This window comes from Ovis aries, chromosome 23, assembly GCF_016772045.2.
Source record: "Ovis aries strain OAR_USU_Benz2616 breed Rambouillet chromosome 23, ARS-UI_Ramb_v3.0, whole genome shotgun sequence".
Classification (NCBI taxonomy): Eukaryota; Metazoa; Chordata; class Mammalia; order Artiodactyla; family Bovidae; genus Ovis; species Ovis aries.
This window is the reverse complement of record NC_056076.1, coordinates 11234943-11258085: the sequence shown is the minus strand read 5'-3', so window position 1 is coordinate 11258085 and position 23143 is coordinate 11234943. Positions and strand designations below refer to the sequence as shown.

Genomic DNA, 23143 nt, shown 5'->3' with positions numbered 1-23143 from the left:
CTTTTTCGATGATCCAGAGTATGTTGGCAATTTGATATCTTCTTCCTCTGCCTTTTCTAAAACTAGCTTGAACATCTGGAAGTTCATGGTTCACATACTGTTGAAGCCTGGCTTGAAGAATTTTAATGGCATCACATTTAGTTTTTTCTAAACCTTTATATATATACATAGATACATATATATATATGGAGAAAAAGAGAGACTTATATGTAACCAAAGGAATAGAAAGAGATCATAATTAATACCATAGACTGAAGGCATCATGTTTCACCAAAGCACCAGCAAATGGTTTATTTCCACTTTTTCCATTTATTGGAGTTGTGTGAAACAGATAAAGTGATAGGAAATCTAATATTTTAAAAAATCAGTCCAAATAATAATGATAACAGAAGCTATTATTTACAAAGCTCTATGTTAAATATTGCAGCAGGAAATGGCAACCCACTCCAATACTCTTGCCTGGGAAATCCCATGGATGGAGGAGCCTGGTAGGCTGCAGTCCATGGGGTCACTAAGAGTCAGACGGGACTGAGCGACTTCACTTTCACTTTTCACTTTGCTGCATTGGAGAAGGTAATGGCAACCCACTCCAGTGTTCTTGCCTGGAGAATCCCAGGGATGGGGGAGCCTGGTGGGCTGCTGTCTATGGGGTCCCACAGAGTCAGACACAACTGAAGCGATTTGCCAGCAGCATGTTAAATATTATTGTAATTGTTTTACTGTTAGGAAAACTGAGGTATAAAAAGTTTAAATGGGTGTTCAAGGTTAAAGAGTCAGTAAGTGAAAGAACAGGGATTTTAACTTAGACCCCTGAAATATCACTCTGACCCCATGACCAAGACAAAGTGCATATTAATAGACTTCATGCAGACTATTATTCTCACAGTGTGCTTTTCTATTTCAGATTTCTTTGGTTGTTCAAATTCATTACATCCTTCCAAATGGTATCCTTTATTTGTCTGTCCTTAAACAAAATCACTTTATAGGATATATTATCAATTATGAAGGTGATGAATTGCTGCATTACTTTTCAAAGAGCTGCTTCAGCAGACTGTCAAGTACAACATTTCTTCAACAAGCACTGAGGGTCACGAGTCGTCTTGTCTCAGCCCTAACAAGGACTCTTTCTTTGCTAGTGATGCAATTAATTGTCAGGTCTCATCACACGTTGTTTCCTCATAAGTAATTCAAGACAAATATCAAGTTGCATGGAAGCTCATTTTAAACAGGATTTCAGCAGTCTTTTGAGACTTACTCATTGAAGCATGCATAGATGGTGAGCAAAACTGGATGTCCAGTTGGTACTCCTCAACATATTTAAGTATATTTCATGAAAAATATTAGACAGAGGGAGTATTATGAAAATCTGCTTAATTAAAACCAAATAAGAAAGGAGCTTATGAAGAAGTTGACATAAAACTTATAATACCAAATATTGTTATAAACTTTGTATCTCCTCTTTCCTTTGCATGAATTTCTTCCTGAGATCTTTTTCATACCTATGTCCTTCTCATCGTTTAGCTGTAACATTTTTAAAAATATTTATTTATTTGGCCTCATCTGGTTTCCAGGGCTTCCCTGGTGGCCCAGATTGTAAAGAATCTGCCTGAAATGGAAGAGACCCAGGTTTGATCCCTGGGTTGAGAAAATCCACTGGAGATGGGAATGGCTACCCACTCCAGTATTCTTGCCTGGAGAATTCCATGGACAGAGGAGCCTGGCGGGCCATAGTCCATGGGGTCTCAAAGAATCAGACTCGACTGAGTAACCAACACTTTCACTTTTTATCTTCGGTTGAGGCCCAGGGATTCTCTGGTTGTGGCCAGAGGGCTCAGTAGTTGCAGCCCATGGGTTTAGTTGCCTCATCATGTGGGGGGATCTTAGTTCCCCAAGCAGGGATCAAACCTACGTTTGATCAAATCCCTCACACTGCAAGGCAAACCCTCAGCCACTGGACTGCCATGTGTAACATTTAATGCTCATTCTTAGGGAGATTTCCTTATCACCTTACCTAAAATAATGTTCCTTTCTCCTATTATTCTCTATCACATGACTCTTTATTTCATTCCTTATGTACCATTCGGGATGGAAAGTTTGTGTCCCCCTAAAATTCATGTGTTGAAATCCTAACCCCCAATGCGATAGCATTAGGAGGTTGAGCCTTCTGAAGATGATTTGGTCATGAGGACTGGGCCCTCAGAGATGGGATTAGTGCCCACAGAAGAAGAAGAGACTCCGGGAGCTGGTTCATTTTTCCTGTGATGCACTGGGGAGCCAGGAGCAGGCCCTCATCAGACACTGAATATGCCAGCTCCTTGAACATGAAGTCCTCAGCCTCCAAAACTGTGAGATATAAATGTTAAGATGTATGATTCAGGGCACTTCTATTTCCTTCTATGATATCTGAATCTTAAACACTCTTTGAACTGATAAGTCATTAGCCAACTTGTCAATAATGTTCTGGTTTTCACGCAGTGTTGTGATTTTTATGTAATCTGTGTCCATATCAGTATTTCATGACACATTAGCAAGAAATTAAATATTTTTCCAACATGTTTATATGATTCATGCCACTTCATTAATTGGATTATCAAGCAATGCAAATGTTAGTCACTCAGTCATATCTGATTCTTTGCAATTTCATGGACTGTAGCCCACCAGTCTCCTCTGTCCATGGGATTCTCCAGGCAAGAATACTGGAGTAGCCATTCCCTTCTCCAGCAGATCTTCCTGACCCAGGATTGAACCCCGGTCTTCCCCATTGCCGGCAGATTCTTTACCACCTGAGACACCAGGGAAGCCCCAAACAATGTAAAAGCCTGTGAATTATTTGAATCAAAATGTATTGCTTCCTTTAATTAGTTGCTGCTTATGGTGTGATCTGAAATCATTCTTCATTGCAATTAGTGTCTCAGTGACAGAATTATCTTAATTTATTATTTTTTTGCTTTGTATTTTATTAATTTTACCTATTTTCCTCTCAGGTCTTTACTAAATGAATTTAATATTCATATGTACTTTGAATTCAGAAGTTTGCAGTTTCTCTATTTCAATGGTACTTTTACTTTTTTTTTTTTTTTTTTCAAATTGTAGCTCTCCCAGCCTGTTTTCATTCACATGTTACTTTGGTCCATTCTAGTGAAATCCCAAATAGGAGGAGTGTCATGGAGGAAAGTCATAATGGAAGGAGACACCAATCTTGAATAATTTGGGTAAAATTACATAATTTTTTTTAAAATTTTTAATTGTATATGACCACATGTATACATCAACAGGTTCACCTGAGGTAGCAGAAGCAAGAGGCCTGCAACTGAAGCTTCCTTAATTCTATGGAAAGTCCATTGCTGTCAAAGGTAATTTTTATTTATTTATTTATTTTTAATTGAAGGATAATTGCTTTACAATATTATGTTGGTTTCTGCCATATATCAACATGAATCAGCCATAGATGTATATATATGTCCCCTCCTTCTAGAACTTCCCTCTCACCTTCTACCCCATCCCACCCTTCTAGGTTGTCACAGAGGACAGGATTTGAGCTGCCTGAGTCATATAGCAAAATTCTCACTGGCTATTTTACGTATGGCAGTGTATATGATTCTATGCTACTGTCAACATTCCTCCCATCCTCTCCTTCCTCCTGGTCAAATGTATCAAAGAGAAAAACTACAGGCCCAAAACGGCATCACTTGTTCTATAGCGCATGATACCAAAACTAGATTTAATACCTACCTAATTGCAGTTCCAGCCTTCACCAGAAATGGAGTCTTAATCAACCAGTCTGGAATTTTCTGATCAGCACCAAGAAGGTAATCTGCCAGTGAGACCCTCTACTTCTCCTCTCAGGGAAAAGAGGCAGTCTACACAAATGCTTGTGATTCCTTCCCATTTCCCTCAGAAAAGGTGTCCTGCACTAAAAATAACTCTTTATTTTCTTTTGCTAATAGTACCCTTGCCCCACCCTTCTTCCTATAAAAGTCTTTCGTTTTGCACAACTCCCTGGAGCATCCTGCTAGTTGCCAGATTGGACACTGAGCAAATCATGAATTGCCTAGTGAAACCAACTAGATCTTCAGATTTACCTGGTTGAATTTTGTTTTTTTAACAAAAGTAAAACTAAGACTAGCATCCTGTTCAGTGTATTTGATAGATAGGTATATGCTCTCAATGCTAAACTCTAAAGAAGATAAGACACACATTTTATTTTTTTTTAATCTGTATTTTATAAACAAGTTGGAGAGAAACTTTAAGAAGAAAAATCAGGGCATCCCCAGAGAAAGATAATCAGGCTTGGCTTTCTTGAAGTAGGAGTACCCATTTGGCCTAAGCCATTTTGTGACCTGAGCCTAGCCACAATGCTCGCCCTTGAACAGGTGTTGGCAATTAATGATCTTAAGGTAACAAAGGAATGTGGAACAGAGAAAAGGCAATGAAGCAATTGCTGTTGTTGCTCAGTCACCCAATCATGTCCAACTCTTTGCAACCCCATGGACTGCAGCAAACCAGGCCTCCCTGTCCCTTACCATCTGTTTGCCCGAGTTCATGTTCACTGCATTGATGCTGTCATCCAGTGAAACAATAGTACAGTGATAAAGCAGGGTCCTAGTTACCCCTCAAGGGGTAGACATAAGATATCTTTGAGTCTGCAGGAACAAAGGCCCCCATCCAGGTGGAGGATGGATTTACGTTGACCATCCTGGCTTCAAACACAAAGACTTGGATTCTGTTGACCTTTACCCCAATAATGTGCTGAATTCTCCTCTGCTCACACCTCTTTATACATATGTATGTCCCCTTAGCTTAAACCTTCCCCAGTTTTGCTGTTCATGGAAACATTGCTTTAGTAAAGATCCAGTGTTCTTACTGAAGACAAATTGTGCCTCCATATCCCAACACCAAATTAAATTGTTAGGTAGTTAGAATAGGAAAAAGGAGTCCAGAATGGCAGTGGCTCAAAGACAAAGAAGGCAAAAGTCCATGAAAATTGGACAAAGGAAGGTCTGAGGACCAGAGTGAGGACCTCAGGTAAAACAAACAGCCCTTCTGGCTAGCCCAATTTACATAGGGCAGGCTCAGGAGAAGAAAAAAATATATAAAAGGAAGAGCCAAAATTGAGCTAAGGGGCTTGGCTTCTCTTTGCTTCTCTTTGCATCTTTTGGGTCACCCCACCCTCACTCCTTTGCTTGTCAAATAAAACTGAGCTGTAACACGGAGCTGTAACACTGGTCCGTCCGTTGCTTCAAATTTTTGCTGTGGCAAGACAGAATGAAGGAAATTACAAACTCCCCCAACAAAATCTCGGAGACAACAGTTTTGGCTAAAGTTGAAAAGAATAACATTTTGCTTTCCCAGGCAAAGGGGGCCACAGTGGGCTAGTGCCCTCAGAATTGTGTCTTTTGACCAAAGGATTTAGTGAGGAGTATTTTAGAAGTGGATCAAGAGCCCATGATCAGCTCTTGGACATTCTTCTGTTTGGTTGATGGTGATGTAATTGGAACATTATTAACTGGCTCTGCCAGCCAGTCTGGGGTCTACATGGGCAGCCTACAGTTAACTTCTTCCACCTGGTGGGGCTTTCAGTATCTACAAAACAGCTCAAAGATATTGCTATTTATGTCCGTTGAGTGGGAAGGAACCAGGACCTGCCCCAAGGCTGCACTATTGTTTCTTTTGATTCCATCCCTTCCCTAATTAGCAACTGCTTGAACAGCCCCTTGGAACTCAGGGAAGGTTTTGGAGACTGAATAAAACTTATTTCCTGTAATCCAGAAATGCAGGACCCAGGAAGGAGGTGTGTCCAGGAGCCCCACAGGGTTCTGCTGGGTATCATTACTTGTTGCAATAAACTCTGAACAAATTTTGCTTAATTTATTACAGATTCTTAATGCCTACCATGCAGATGGAGCTCAATAAATATTTGTGATTGAGCACATTAATGAGTAAATGAACTACAGCATTTGAAATAATTAAGAATCTAACAACCTAATTTTTAATGGGCAGGAGGAGCAGACAACATGATAGAAGGAAAATATTCTCCTGATTGAGAAAAAAATATAATGTGGGAATATAATATATTCACAGTAATATCAATTTTCATTTAAAATTTTCCTTCACATAAGGGAGGGATAATGATGTATAAAGTTGTGCTGTTCAAGAAAAGAGATTCAGTGCTGGGGCTGAATAATTCCAGTGTACAATATAAATAGAAAGCTATCAAAAAGCTAATCAGTGGCCAAAGCAGAGATGAAAGGTATCAGCATCTCTGGTAAACCAAGATGTCTCCATAGGAAACAGCTCTACATTTTTTCAATTATAGTAAGTCTCCTGCATATGAATGAGTTTTGTCCCAAGAGTGCCTGCATAAGTCCAATTTGTTTGTAAACCCAACAGAATTAGCCTATGTACCCAACAAACACAATTAGCTGTGCAGTCCTGTACAATGCCGTGCTCAGCTGCTCAGTCATGTCCGAGTCTGTTGCAATCCCATGGACTGTAGCCCACCAGGCTCTTCTGTCAATCCTGTTTGGATTCTCCAGACAAGAATACTGGAGTAAGTTGACATTTCCTTCTCCAGGGTGTCTTCCTGACCGAGGGATAAAACCCATGTCACAAATAATACATTAAAAAACAAACAAAAAATAAAACATTTTTAATCTTAGGGTATAGTACCTTGAAAAGTACAGTAGTACAGAACAACAGCTGGCTTACAGGGGGTGGCATTGAGTGAACAGGCAAGAAGAGTTACTGACTGGAGGAGGGAAAGGAGGTGAAAGATGATGGAGCTGAAGGATTATCAGCAATAGGAGATGAGGGGCAAGCTGCAATCTCACTCACATCTGTCTTTGATAGCACAGGTTCTAGTTCCTTACTGGATTCAATTCTGTCTACTCTCTTGAAAAAAGGATCTAGTGATATCTGAATAGTACTGTACCAGCTGCATCATCACCGCTTTCATGCTTGCTTCCAAACATCCTGGGCTTGAAATAAAGGTGCTGTACTACTATACTCTACACAGTACTGTACAATAAAGCACACAAAAGCACAAGCACTTGTAGAGGGTGCACATGTGTGACAATGTATGCCAGACACGTGAACTAACTTACATGATCGGACATGCAAAAATGCATGCTTGCTTCTTTGAAAATTTGCTATTTGAAGATTCATATGTCGTGGACTTACTGTACTGTGCTTCCCTTTTCTGAGGTATGTAAACCCATACTCCTTAATGGTATCTTTGCCAAACTATTTAACTTTGTAGCCACATCTATTATTATTATAGTCGTGTTTTTGTGTTTAAGGCATGAGTGCATGCATGCTCAGTCAATAAGTCCCATCCAACTTTGTGGGCCCCCATGGACTGTAGACCACCAAGCTCCTCTGTCCATGGGATTTCCCAGGCAAGAATATTGGAGTGGGTTGCCATTTACTTCTCCTGGGGATCTTCCCAACCCAGGGATCAAACCCACATGTTCTGAGTTTCCCACACTGGCAGGCAGATTCTTTACCACTCCACCACCTGGGAAACCCATTTAAGGCATAGTCACGTTCATTTTAAAATGGCAGCCACATAGCTAGGTCAAAGGGTTTATCTCCAATGCGCCAGCTTCAGGACTCAATAGTGTGTTAATGTGTTTTTGTGTGACCCACTGTGATGGGAAGGGAGTATAGAGGTGATCTAAATCTCTCATTCTCTCTTCCTCTTCTTCTGAGCTCCATCTCCACTGGCACTGAGAGAATGGGAAAAAAGGGAAAAGGCAGTGAGTGCAGCCTCATTCTGTTAGTTCTTGATGCTTCACTGGTTAACATAATAACAGGAAGGAAGGTAGATTATAATTATTTTTTAATATAAATTTATTTCTTTTAATTGGAGGCTAATTACTTTACAATATTCTGGTGGTTTTTGCCATACATTGACATGAATCCACCACGGGTGTATATGTGTCCCCCATCCTGAACCCCCCTCCCATCTCCCTTCCCATCCCATCCTTCAGGGTCATCCCAGTGCACCAACCCTGAGCACCCTGTCTCATGCATTGAACCTGGACTGGCGATCTGTTTCACCAGAGAGATGTTATGGGGAGGGAGGTGGGAGGGGGTTCATGTTTGGGAACGCATGTAAGAATTAAAGATTTTAAAATTTAAAAAAATAAAAAACTAAAATAAATAAATAAATAAATAAATAAAAACATATGATAATATACATGTTTCAATCCCATTCTCCCAAATTATCCCACCCTCAGCCTCTCCCATAGAGTTCAAAAGACTGTTCTATACATTTGTGTCTCTTTGGCTGTCTCTCATATGGGGTTATCATTACCATCTATTTCTTTGCTAAAAGTTTCCTCTCACAGTGGGAGCTTGATTCTATTAGTAGCAGGTTTGATTTTCTGTTCACTTACATCCCTTTGAGTTTTACAGTCAACTTACAAGCCAGTAATCTTCATGAAAGTGTTAGTTGCTCAGTCTTTGAGATCCCATGCACTATAGACTGCTAGGCTCTTCTGTCCATGGAGTTCTCCAAACAAGAATACTGGAGTGGGTTGCCATTACCTACTCCAGGGCAACTTCCCTGACTCAGGGATTGAACCTGGGTCTCCTGTACTGCAGGCAGATTCTTTACTATCTGAACCACCAGAGAAGCCCAGTAATCTGCATGGTTGGGTGTTTGCCTCCAGTTGAGAGTTCAGTCATTCATTTGCAGGGGCAAGTATTGTCTGTAATCAGGGCTGGAGTTTTCCCCAGAGTAAACAGGATGAAGGGACAGTACACAGAATATGTAAAATGTTAATGAGGACACCTGACTATAAAATCTAAGTTGGAGGGAGGAAAAGAGGTGTACAGGTGTTAGTTTCAACAAAGGAAAATTCTGTTGATGCTGAGAAATTATTCAAATTTGAGTTCCTTGCATGAAATTTTGAAAATTCTACTTTATAAGTAATAAGTAAGGTCAACTAACACTTTCACTTTTCCAGTAAGGTCTAGAATCTTGTTCATCAAAATGCTGCTGGGGGCCCAGCATCACCTAGGAGCTTTTTATAAAAGTAGAATCTCCAGATGAATCAGAATCTTTATTTTAGCAAGTTCTGCAGTTGACTCAAATACACATTAAGTCTGAGAAACACTGGTCTAGAATAGCGGTTCTCAACTCTGGTTGCATAATAAAATCACTGGAGGAGTTTTAAAAGAACTCCAGATTACAAGTGAGAAAGTCTGGGGAGGCAGCCTTGGCACTGATATTTTTTAAAACCAGAATTTGACCTTGACCATAGTTGGTAAGTAAGGAGTCATCAAGAGACAGAAAGCTTCAAAGTGTTGGATGGCTCACCCACTTGGATTTTCAAGTTAACAAGTTACCACATTCTAACCAACTCCAGCCAGTTGCGGCCATGTGGAGATTGTTGATCTTGCTGTTGCTCTTGCTTGTTCTTGCTCAGTTGTGTCCAACTCTTTTACGACCCCATGGACTGTAGCCCACTAGGCTCCTCTGTCCATGGGATTTCCCAGGCAAGAATACTGGAGTGGGTTGCCATTTCCTTCTCCAGGGGATCTTTCTGACCCAAGGATCAAATCCAACTCTCTTGCATTTGGCAGGTGGATTCTTTACCACTGAGCTACCAAAGGAAGAACAGATTGTCAGAGGCAAGAAATCTGCTTTTCATAAGAAATATATTTCAAATTGTGGTTAAAATTTAAAAGAAAAAAAAATAAGCTCACTAGGAAATTCACAGACAATAGGTTAGATTTTGACATGGAAAAAAATGGAAGTTTTGAGTCTTCTGGAGTGTCAGCACACCACAGCTGTCTCTCTTTTCCAACTTCTGAGTCACATTAAGTTTATAGTGACATAGAGTAGCAGTGAATAAAACAGCTGAGGGTTTTATAGGGGTCAGGATAGTCACACTGACTTTAGCATTATCTTCGCTCTAGATATACAATGATCAGTGGTGATCAGGGGAAAATGTGGCAGAAGTTAGAGGAATTCAGAGAAGACTCATGCTTCTGTCTTCAGCGGATGTAAAACTTTTCTGTGTTTATATACTTATACATATAAATGTATTTATATAATTTATATATATATAATTTTATATATTAACATAAATAAGTGTTCATTTATATATTTGTTTGTATATGTTTGTGAGCTCCAGGAACATAAAAATGAATTATATACGAGATATTAGAGGCCAAATTTAAGTAGAATATGACTGCCTTCCAGCATTTAACAGACCAATGGCAACATAAATGTAAACAGGGGACAGTCCAAATTCCAAAAAAAGAATGATCAGTATTATCAAATGCCACAAAGACGTCAAATAAAATGAGGACTTAAAATTATTTAAGAAGTTCCAAATCAGAAGGTCAAAAGGATTTTCCTATAGTGATGTTAACTGAAACCACTCTGCAGTAGAGAGATGAATGGTGAGATGAGATTCTGGAGACAGGAATTATAGATTATACTTTCAGGAAGCAAAACTCTGAAAGGAAGGGGGAAAAATAGAGCCAACGATGAGATGGGAAAACAATGAATGCTTGAAGGATGGCTTATTTTCTTAAAATTAGTTATTGAACCAATAGGGGAAGATAAGTTAGACCACAGCCTTTCTGGCACCAGGTATCAGTTTTGTGGAAGACAATTATTCCATGGATCTGCGGGGGGGGGGGGGGCAGGATAGTTTCGGGATGATTCAAATGCACTACATTTGTTATGTACTTTACTTCTTGTCTAATGCCACCGCTGATCTGACAGGAGGTACCAGTCCATGGCTGGGGGGTTGGGGACCCCCGAGTTAGACAACAGTGACTGACCGTATGTGCCCTGGATCCAGACAACAGAGGAGGGGGTTAGCCTTAGAGAGGGGCCAGGCTCCTTCTTCTTCTGGGAAAAGGAAAAAGGGAAGGCTGAGCAGGGGTGCAACTAAATTACCTGGACACAGAAAAGTACGTCAAGCAAGAGGCTTTTCTTGCCTCTATGTGAGGTCGCACTTGACTTCTTTTATCACCACCCTCGTTTTCACCACCATCACCTCCAACCTAGACTGTTGCAATTGTCTCATAACCATTCTGCTTGCTTTTAACTTCACCTCTCTTCTCTCTTTTCTCAGTGCTAAATCCAGGGTAATGTTAAGCCTGATCACATGACCCCTCTGGACAAGACCCTCCAAATATTTTACTAAATAGAGTCCACATGGTGACCTATTTGATATGCCGCTGTTCTGCCCCCCACCCACCCCTGGCTCACAAACTCTCTGAGCCATCTGCTTCTCTTCCTTGGCTCCCTGGCTCCAGCCACAGAGGTCTTTGTCCAGGCCTTCAGCTGTGCTCCACTATCATCCAGGACGTTGCACTTGACACTCCCTCTCCCTGGAAGGCTCCTCCCCAAGAATCATAGCTCAGCTTCTTCACTCCCCCAGATGCTGCAATCACTGAGGCCTTTTCAGGACACTATGTCTAAAAATTCTTCAATGTTCCTCTGTTGACATTTTCTATCCCAATTTCCTGAATCACATTTTCAGTTTAGGCTAGCTACTCAAGGAGATCAAACCAGTCAATCCTAAAGAATATCAACCATGAATATTCATTGATTGGAAGGACTGATGCTGAAGCTGAAGTTCCAATACTTTGGCTACCTGATGAGAAGAGCTGACTCATTAGAAAAGATCCTGATGCTGGGAAAGATTGAAGATGCTGGGAAAGGAGAAGAAGGGGACAACAGAAGATTAGATGATTGGATGGTACACCAACTCAATGAACATGAGTTTAGGCAAACTCCAGGAGATGGTGAAGAACAGGGAGGCCTGGCATGTTGCAGTCCATGAAGTCTCAAAGAGTTGGACATGACTTAGAGACTAAGCAATAACAATGTGAACTATGTAACAAACAACTTGTTTTCCTAAAGTGCCTTGTGTTTTGTCCAACTCCACCATGAGAGTAAGGATTCCTATCTCTCATTCATGGGTCCATCCTCAGCTCCTACACTGGTGACTGGTATGGTTGGCACTCAGTACACATTTGTTGTGTCAATTGTGAATAGACAGTTGAGGACTTGAGTTCTCTGGGGACAAGTTAAAGGTTGTTTGAAGAGTAGTGATGGTCATTTTAGGCTAGAAATGGACATTTTAGGTTAGAAATACACATAGTTGTATAATGTCTCTCACCAAGTTTAATGCTCAGGAGCTGACAGTGAAGGACATAAGCTCCTTGACAATGTTAATTAGCATTGCTCCAGCACACATATGATGCAGACCACACATGCAAGCTGTATATGTAATTTTAGTTTTTAATTTTTTTCCAGATTAATTGAGGCATTAATAAAAATGATTAATAAAATTATATGATGGTTATTAAAATATATATTTAAGGTATACAATATGATGATTTGATATGCGTATGTATGTATACATACACACTGTGAATTGATTATCACAACTAAGGTAATTAATGTGATTTTACATTCTTGTTTTATACTAAGTCAGTGAATTCTGGTATGTATTTCATACATACAGCATATTTCAATTCAGAGTAGTCATATTTCATGTGCCAAATATGGTTAGTGGCTGCCAATTCAGGTGATGTTGAGCCAGACAAATGTGGCATTGGAATTCGTTGATTCTAACTGAAAGATATGATATGGAGGCAACTAAGTATGAAAACAAGACAGCTGTTGGAATGATACAATAGAAAACCAATAGCATCAGTAGGAGAAATGAGTGGGACAGAGAGAATTATGAAAGGAATTCCAAATTCTGGCAAAGGACACGCCCATAGGATTAAAGCATGGGCGTCTGTGATCAGAGATTATCTGAAATGTGAGACAGAAATGAAAGTTTTTTATGGACAAAAAGTATAATCAAATAGCAATGATGTCCAGGAGAATGAGAGGTGCTGTGAACAAGATTGTTGCTGAACTCCTCAGTGAATGTGGGTGGAGGCGATAGGCTTTCAAGTCAACGGATGACAACAGTGGAGTCTAGAAGACTTCAGCGCAGGGTGAAATGAAGATCTTTTATAAGTGTTAATGTGGGTTCTAGAGGTGACTAAGAGAATTCATCAAATTGACAGAGGGGGAGTGATGAAAAAGGGCAGAGTGTAATAGTAGGGGAAATATTAGAACAGCAAGACAATTAGCTGGAACAGTAATGGTAGCCCAGATTGGAAAACCAAAGCATACCTGTCGTTAAGTCAGAAGATGGGACTATTTGATTATATCTCAATAAGGATATTCCCTGGCTGGCTGTGAAGGGGAATTTTTCCTCAGATAAGCTGGCACTGTCACACTACTTTAATTTTTTCACATCATACGGTTCTTCCCAAGGGCAGAAGTACTCTCAAATAATGGCACTTAGATATCCAAGATGAACTACTTAAGTCTGAGAAGCTTTATCAAGGCAAATCTCTTGTAGAATTCAGAGTATATTTATTATCCTTGATGTCACTTTTCATATTACCTCTTTCAGAAGCTTCTTTAAAGGGATAAAGAAGGCCCCAACTGAGTCCTGAGTCTCAAAAGAGCTTGCCTGAGACTTTAAAGGAGAATCTTAATTCTTAGGACTCTAAAGCAAGAAAAAAAAAAAGTCATACTTGCATGGGAATATTTTCTTTATTTGCCTAAGAAGACTGAACTAGTTGTGAAAAGAATCTTAAATTCTTCATTCAGCTTGGTCATTATTCAATATTCATTCAATGAACATTTCCTGAGTTTTAGCTAGTTATCAGGCTCACTGCAAGATTTCACAGTGATGAAAAAGATAAAATCCTTCTCAATGAGTTTGCAATGAAGAAGGAGACTGACAATTAACTAGGGAATTAAAATAGAATGTGGAGGGACTGTCAAAGAGGTCCCTGGACGTGTGGGTGGTAGGTTCATAGAGACAGAACATCATCTCAAACAACATGTGGCCACCTCCCAAGTAACCAACACTGCAGAGCATGCACTGAGCATGAGAGCATAGCAGAGAGTGCCACATGGCATGTCAGCACAGAGGACTGCCTAATGCTCCTTTCTAATCTCTGTTTTTTGCCTGAAAATTTCCTCTTCCTGTATTTAACCATAAAGGTGTGATCACTCATCTAGAGCCAGATATCCTGGAGTGTGAAGTCAAGTGGGCCTTAGGAAGCATCACTTCAAACAAAGCTAGTGGAGGTGATGGAATTCCAGTTGAGCTATTTCAAATCCTAAAAGATGACGCTGTCAAAGTGCTGCACTCAATATGCTAGCAAATCTGGAAAACTCAGCAATGGCTATAGGACTGAAAAAGCTCAGTTTTCATTCCAATTCCAAAGAAAAGCAAGGCCAACGAATGTTCAAAATACTGCACAATTGCACTCATCTCACGCACTAGCGAAGTAATGCTCAAAATTCTCCAAGCAAGGCTTCAATGGTGCATGAACTGAGAACTTCCAGATGTTCAAGCTGGATTTAGAAAAGGTAGAGGAACCAGAGATGAAATTGCCAACATCTGTTGGATCATTGAAAAGAGAATTCCAGAAAAATATCTACTTCTGCTTTATTGACTGCACAAAAGCCTTTGTGTGGATCACAACAAACTGTGGAAAATTCTTACAGAGATGGGAATACCAAACCACCTTAAGTGACTGAAATCTGTTTTTGGGTCAAGAAGCAACAGCTAGGACTGGACATGAAACAATAGACTGGTTCCAAATTGGGAAAGGAGTACATAAAGGCTATGTATTGTCACCCCACTTATTCAATTCATATACAGAGTACATCATGCGAAATGCCAGCTGGATGAAGCACAAGCTGGAATCAAGATTGCTTGGAGAAACATCACTAACCTCAGATATGCAGATAACACCACCCTTATGGCAGAAAGCGAAGAGGAACTAAAGAGTCTCAATGAAAGTGAAAGAGGAAAGTGAAAAAGCTGGCTTAAAACTCAACATTCAGAAAACGAAGATATGGCATCTGGTCCCATCACTTCAATGCAAATAAATGGGGAAACAATGGAAACAGTGAGAGACTTCATTTTCTTGGGCTCCAAAATCAGTGCAGATTGTGACTGAAGCCATGAAATTTAAAGACGCTTGCTCCTTGTAAGAAAAGCTATGACCAACCTAGACAGCATATTAAAAAGCAGAGACATTACTTTGTCAACAAAGGTCTGTCTAGTCAAAGCTATGGTTTTTCCAGTAGTCATGTATGGATGTGAGATTTGGACCATAAAAAAGGCTGAGTGCCAAAGAATTGCTTTTGAACTGTGGTGTTGGAAAAGACTCTTGAGAGTCCCTTGGGCTGCAAGGAGATCCAACCAGTCTATCCTAAAGGAAATCAGTCCTGAATATTCATTGGAAGGACTGATGCTGAAGCTGAAGCTCCAATACTTTGGCCACCTGATGTGAAGAACTGATTCATTGGAAAAGACCCTGATGCTGGGAAGGATTGAAGGCAGAAGGAGAGGGGAAGACAAGGGATGAATGGTTGGATGACATCACCAACTCGATGGACATGACTCTGAGCAAGCTCTGGGAGCTGGTGATGGACAGGGAAGCCTGGTATGCTGCAGTCCATGCAGTCGCAGAGTCGGACAGGATTGAGCAACGAAATTGACTGACTAAAAATTTCCTCTTCCTGCAGGAGTCATCACAACGCTGCCTCTAAAAAATTCTCAGATCCTCTCCTCCCTCCACCACATACCTCCTCAAAATCCAATTGCACTTACACTCCTTTCAGCAAGACAACTCTCAACTAAGAGAAGTAGTTCTCCAGCTCTCCTGCCCATTAGAAGTACCTGGGGAATGCTTGCAATGCCCTCTGCCTGGGACACACCCCAGACCAATTAAATTAGACTCTCTGGGGGTGGTATTCAGATATACGTTTAGCAGTTCCCCAGGTGTTTCCAGTGTTCTGGCAAGGCTGAGAGTCACTGTCTTAGCATGTTCAGCAAGCCCAAACCTGTTGTAATTCAAACCATGTCTTCTTGTGCCTCAAAATGACCTCTATAAAAAACTCAAATTCATGGATTCCCCCAAACAGTCCTGGTCATACATGCTGGTGTTCCAAGGTCAGATGAAGACAGAATTGTGCAGGTTTGAGACTAAGTGGAGTCAAAGCTGGTCTTGCAGTTTCTGGTCTGGGCAGCAGTGAAGAATGTTAAGTGCAGCTGCTGCTGCTACTGTTGCTAAGTCACTTCAGTTGTATCCGACTCTGTGTGACCACATAGACTGCAGCCCACCAGGCTCCCCCGTCCCTGGGATCCTCCAGGCAAGAACACTGGAGTGGGCTGCCATTTCTTTCTCCAATGCATGAAAGTGAAAAGTGAAAGTGAAGTCGCTCAGTTGTGTCTGACTCCTAGCGACCCCATGGACTGCAGCCCACCAGGCTCCTCTGTACATGGGATTTTCCAGGCAAGAGTACTGGAATGGGGTGCCATCACCTTCTCCGAAGTGCAGCTAGTTACATATAATTCATAATATGTTTGTAACACCTAAGAGTGACTGGAGTACCTAACCAGAAAATGCCCAGGTTGTTTTAGAAACTTAGGGTTGTTTGTTTTCTCAGAAGAATGCAATCAATTTTATTATATTTTTGAAATGAAACAATCAGAGTTCACAGAATGCTGTGGAAGAATTATCAACCCTAATGGAGAAGGTTTCTAGATGATATTTAAATTGAGAGAATATTATATAGTATTATGCTCTATTTGGGGAGAGATTGAGATCAGACTGTGGAATAGACACGTCATGTTCTCTTTTAAAAGATATCTTTTATTTTTCCAATTTAACCCCACATTCTTTTAACCATTGAATCTTCAAATCTCAGTAGTACTCTAAAAGGAATAATGCTTTCCCCCAAGCAATTTCATGTGGGAGCTTTAAACAAAAGCCAAAGAAAAATAATTATTATTTTGTATTTGAGGAGCCCGAGTGAGTTCCACCCTTCCATCAGGGTCTTACCAGCGTTCAGCAACACAAAACATGTTCCTCAAATTTCCTCACACTATAATTTTATGTACTTTTCTTTATTATTCCCCGAGATGTCTTAGAATTTCCACCATTTTTTTTTTTTTACAAATCTTTTATGCATTTCTTCCCAATAAAGTTGTAAAATAAAGCCACTCTGATGCTTCTACCCATGTAGGATTTTTGCACCCAGGGCGTAAATGTAGAGCTGTGAGTTTGGCTTTAGCAAACAATGTATGTGTCGTACCTTGTAATTCCTTCGTGGCTTTGGTTTGACATTAAAATAGGAGAGGTGGCATACTCGGAGCTCCGTTACCTTTTACACCAGGCACGCAATGTTCTCCGAGAAGACGAATGACTGGATTCCATTCTGATTATTAAAGTGAGGTTTATAATGCTGTTCAACAAAAGTGCATTTAATAGCATTTTCATTATATTCAAATCATTCCCAGAGTTATACACTTAAAAAATAAATGAAGTGTAGTTCTGTAGAGAATTACTCCTGTGTGAATTCAGGCAAGGTAAGAATAGTATATTATTCTTAATGGAAAATCTTGAATACATATTTGAGCTATAAATACATGTAAAGATGAATGATATGTTTTCCAAGGGTATTTTACTGTGAAGTTAAAGGTGGTTAAGGCAAAAGTGTATAAAGAAATTTGAAAATTTCTTATGGAAAATGGGTGGCATACTCTTCAATTTCTGTAGCCTTATTGCAGCCCATCCCTCAAGTCGCTCCATTTGCTCCACAAAACACCTGCTTTGTGTGTGTCTTGATGTTCATGTGCTGAGTGACGGCATTTCTCCTGCTTCCCTGGGGAGACATGTCATGTGGGCTCCCAGGCAGAGCTCCGCATGCATGTCTATGCATGTTTTCTCTTGCTTTTTGCTTTTGTTCTTTGGGACTAGGTAAAATCCTTCCACATGATCAGCCCTAATAAACCTAATAATCAGGTAACATAAAGAATTAAGGCTCAGTAAAGCTGGAGAAAAAAAATAAAATACAATGTAAATAAGAAAAATAGGATAATGAGAGAGAAAAGTTGTTTTGTTGTCTCCACAATATAAATTATGATATTGATCATCCAAAGATGGGAATGATATGAAAGAGGAGTTAATTTTGTAAATTTAAATAAAGGGATGATTAAAAGTTAACCTCAAATTAACAAACCATGTATGTTTTTCTTGTTTTTACAATTTAAAAGTCACCTTTATTCATAATTAATAGGTAAAAGTACTAACGAAATAAGATTTTCTGTGATTACTTAATATCCAGTGGCAACATGTGTTGCTCTGTCTTATCTGTCAATTCCTTCTGCTTAGAATTATGGCAGCATATTTGTAAGTAAATTTCAGTTTGTAGAATTATATGAAAATGTCAGTATTTTTCATTCTGGCTTCTTGCATCAGTCATGTTAACTTGTATTGACTTATAATCTGGAAGAAATTAGATCAGGCCACATAGAAGTGAGGCTGTTGGTCAGAAAACAAACTAAAGAAAGAATTGAAAATATGACCCACAACACTATTCTTTATAACACCAATGCCCTCTACCACTAGCTGTTTATAACTGTGAAACCCGCAAGACTATAGAAAATGTGTTTTCCAAGCTGAGTCTCTTAAGAAAGCTCGTTGCATTTTTTATTTTGAAAAGAGACTGAATTGTAAAATTGAGCCTGATGTGCAAGGTGGTAAACACATGTTTGGTCAAGGAAAAATATTTACAGTAAAATAGTACCTAAGTGTCAGGATCCAGTATTTAATAAACACAGTGAAATAAAGATGCATTTAAAGTTTTTCAGTAAAAAGTTCAACAAATACATCATCTGAAATAACTTTAGCTTTATGTTAGTTTTTTCTTTAATTTTTAGAGCAATTTCAAAGATATACTCTACAGTGCATCTAAAGCTATAATTTTGTCCTATTTAAAAGAATGTCTTTGCCTTAATATTCCTCAGTATTATTTTTAATATTATTTATTACTCTGTTCATCCTAACAATTTTTTATACTACATTTGGGTTGTATATGATTGAACAAATATGAGCAGTTATAACCTGAAATTAATAGTTATTCTAACCCCATGTAAAACATGGATGAACTTTTGCTTAGGAATAAATTTTAGTTTTCTAATAAAAATATCAATATAATTTTGATAATTAGATCTTTTTTGGATAGCATTATTAACATTTAGATTATGAGATTACAGTCAGCCCTTGAACAACACAGATTTGACCTGGGAGGGTCCACCTATACTCAGATTCTTTTCAGTAGTAAATACTACATGATTCAAGGTTGACTGAATCCCTGGATGCCAAGGATGATTGATCCCAGATGTAGGGGAAGCACATATTCAGAGGGCTTACTGTAAGTCATATGGGTTTTTGACTGCACAGAGGTTCAACACCCCAATCCCTGTGTTGGTAAATGGTCAACAGTAGTATTCCATTTCTTTCTCTTTTTTTTAATAATCTTGGGGTTTTGTTTTGTTTTTTGTTTGTTTTAGATCTCACATATAAGAGAGATCACATGGCATTTGTCTTTCTGTCTGGCTTATTTCCCTTTAGGATAATGCCCTTTAGCTCCACCCATGTTGTCATAAATGACAAGGTTTCATCCTTTTCTATGGCTGAATAATATACCACAGCGTTTTTTAATCCATTCACCCATTGATCAACACTTAGGTTGTTTTCATGTCTTGGCTATTGTAAATAATGCTGCAATGAACGTGGAGGTGCATATATCTTTCTAAGTTAGTGATTTTGCTTTCTTCAGATATCCAAAGAAATGGAATTTCTAGATGGCTGTTCTATGTTTAATTTTTTGAAGAACCTCCAAACTGTTTTTCATAGTGACTGCACCAATTTACATCTCCATCAACAGTACACTATGACTCCCTTTCTTCTTGTCCTCAACAACACTTGTTACTTCCTGTCTTTTTGATAATAACCATTCTAATAGGTGTGAGGTGATAACTCACATAAGACCTGAAACCATAAAACTCCTAGAAGAAAATATAAGTGGTAAGCTTCTGACATAGGTCTTGGTGATGATATTTTTCATCTAACATCAAAAACAATAGCAAAAATCAATAAGTGGGATGATCTCAAACCAAAAGAGCTTCTGCACAGCAAAGGAAAGCATTTACAAAATGAAAAGACTATCTACTGAATGGGAGAAAATTTTTGCAAAACACATACCTGATATGCAATATCAGGCTAATATCCAAAATATATAAAGAACTCCTGCAACTCAATAACAAAACAAAAGAAAACAATTCAATAAAAAGTGGGCAGAAGATCTAAATAGACTTTTTTCTCAAAGAAAGTCAAACAGATGGCTGAAAAGTATACAAAAAGGTGCTCCAACATTGTTAATCATCAGGGAAATATAAATCAAATCCATTTATTTCTAAGGTAAGTGATACTAGCAATTTTGAAAACTTCTTCAGATTCAAATATGCTAAAGTATGAATGTCTCATATGTGTTCATCTCATATTACAAATTTATAAGTTATACTTTTCATATTGATTAGAAACAGTAAGGGCTAATCTTTTGAGTGCAGTTTTAATGGTTTCATTGAAATATATACTGAGAAAAGAAGGTATTCTATTGAATTTATTTAAAAGCTTTGGTCACTAAATCCTTTATATTTTTATGGTATTAGAATTCTGTTCTATGTCAAATGAAGCTATATAGAATTTTTATTGCATGGTTAGCAGTAGCGAAAAGAAAAAATTAAATCACTTAAAACAATAATCTATCCAAGACCTGGTGAATTTAAAAAAAAAAAAAACAAATAGACATTATTCAAAAGAGGTGGCAGCATATCAAGCAAAGTAAACATAGTTACTGCAAAGATTTAGCATGCAATAGTAGGTTCCATTTGAATTTTTAAAATATATTCTTCTGGTTGTCCAGTTGTACAAAGAAGCTGAAATCAATGCTGAAATTTACATCTCCCAGTACCCGGTTTGTCTGATAGAGCAATATGGAACTTTTAAAACGTGCATCAATACTCTCAGTCCACCAGGGTTTAACATATCATTTGGGCTGAGCAATGCATTATTCCCTAGGCTTGCAACAAGTTAATGCTGTTCCCAAAAAGTCCCCAACACTCATGGAAGGAATTTATGTGAAGGTATTCCCTGTATTTCAAAAGTTCATTTTACAGCACTTCACTTTTACAAAAGATCTACGTTAGTACCTGTTTGTGATAGCCAAAAGAAATCCAGAAAAGATTTTTGTTTTTACCAAAAAATTGGAAAAAGAGTAAATAGCATTAGGCGTTCGCCTTGTAGCAGCTAATGTAGGGGCAGTAGATACCCCAAACCCTGAGAGCGACTCCTCTAATCTCTTTCCCAAGGAACTGTACTCAGCATCTTAGTAACAGCATCAAGCTGCCATAGCTTTGAGCTGCATCTGTGAGCATCTATGCTTTATCTTGATTTATTTGTGTCTCCTAGTAAGATGTGTCCTAAGGTAATTGCTTCTTTGCTTTATGCCATTTTGGCTTATAAAAGGCTTCATAGAAACACTACTTTCAGATAGTAGGGAAACCCGTACTTAGAAAATCAAGTTGAATATGATTTTAGCTGTATCATTTTATTGAGCTATGGCTTTTTGGGTTTGATAACTTCAAGACCTAGAAAATAGGGGTCACTTTTACATGACATCTCATCTAACATTAAAAACCACGTGGAGACCTGGATCTGTGTTGCATGTCATGCTGTCTTTCTGGAATGATGGGGTCCAATTTAGTTTCAATGGAGTCGGTTGAAACTTTCGATGGAAATTTTTCAACCTAGTAAAATTAAAGACTGAACAATTAACTCTCAAGTAAATGTATATACATATGTGTGTATGTATATATTTCTTAAACATTTGCTGATTAAATAAAATACATGTGAGTCTCAGTAATAGTGTAAGTATAAACTAAGCTCAAAAAATAGTTTTCATCATTTTCCTCTATTACTTCCCTAGTCCCTGCTGCTGCTGCTGCTAAGTCACTTCAGTTGCGTAGCCTAAACCTAATTCTAACCCAGTTTGCATTTTAAAACCCTCCTTCTCTTGCAAGGATTTCACAAACAAGAATTAATCTGATGTATTAACTGATGAAATTAATCAGGCTCTTTTTCACTAAACCAGAACATGCGGTCATCCATTCATATCTATCTGTTGTTTAATTAGTTGCCTTGGAAATTTTAAGCACCTAATAATATACTTGGCAAAGATAATCATGACTTCCATCCTTCCACTGTGGTTATCTGTAAACCAAGATGGGTTGAAGGGGTCCCATATCTTGGACTAAGTTTAGACAGATTTCTTCCTGACAATAAGCCCTTGACTCCCTTAGAAATTTTCGTTGAGAAACCTTGTGATTGTTCATTCTTTGCTCTTGTGAGATGGAAATCTTCAACAACCCAGAAACGTTTTGCCCAAAGACCTGGGAGTTATCCCTATGAAATCTAGTCATCTAAGGTAATGCACCTACTTCCCAGTCTCTGTGAGAAGGCAGCAGCCCGAGATTGTTCAGTTCAGTTCAGTCTCTCAGTTGTGTCTGACTCTTTGTGAATCCATGGACTGCAATATGCCAAGCTTTCCTGTCCATCACCAACTCCCTGAGCTTGCTCAAACTCATGTCCATTGAGTCAGTGATGCTATCCAACCATTCATCCTTTGTCATCCCCTTCTCCTTCTGCCTTCAATCTTTCCCAGCATCAGGGTAATGTCCAATGAGTCAATTCTTTGCATCAGGTGGCCAAAGAATTGGAGCTTCAGCTTCAGCATCAGTCCTTCCAATGAATATTCAGGACTGATTTCCTTTAGGATGGACTGGCTGGATCTCCTTGCAGTCCAAGGGACACTCGAGAGTCTTCTCCAACACCACAGTTCAAAAACATCAATTTTCGGCACTCAGCTTTCTTTATAGTCCAGTTCTCACATCCATACATGACTACTGGAAAAAACATAGCTTAGACTAGATGGACCATTATTGCCAAAGTAATGTCTCTGTTTTGTACTATGCTGTCTAGGTTGGTCATAGCTTTTCTTCCAAGAAGCAAGCGTCTTTTAATTTCATGGCTTCAGTCACCATCTGCAGTGATTTCAGAGCCCCCTAAAATAATTATTAACAAGATTCTTAACATGTGACAATTAGCAAACACAGGAGGCCTCATCAGGTTGACCAGACTTCCCCCTAATGTCCTCTAGCACTGTTCCATAAAC

General features: G+C 38.9%; 1 long non-coding RNA gene across 1 annotated transcript in view; it reads left to right on the top strand.

Annotated features, from left to right (window-relative positions):
• LOC132658463 (uncharacterized) overlaps positions 1-23143 on the top strand; it is a 264785-nt gene that overhangs the window by 168819 nt on the left and 72823 nt on the right. The window contains exon 2 of the long non-coding RNA XR_009598136.1: positions 3276-3353. This is a non-coding gene — a long non-coding RNA (uncharacterized LOC132658463). The remainder of the gene's footprint in view (positions 1-3275; positions 3354-23143) is intronic.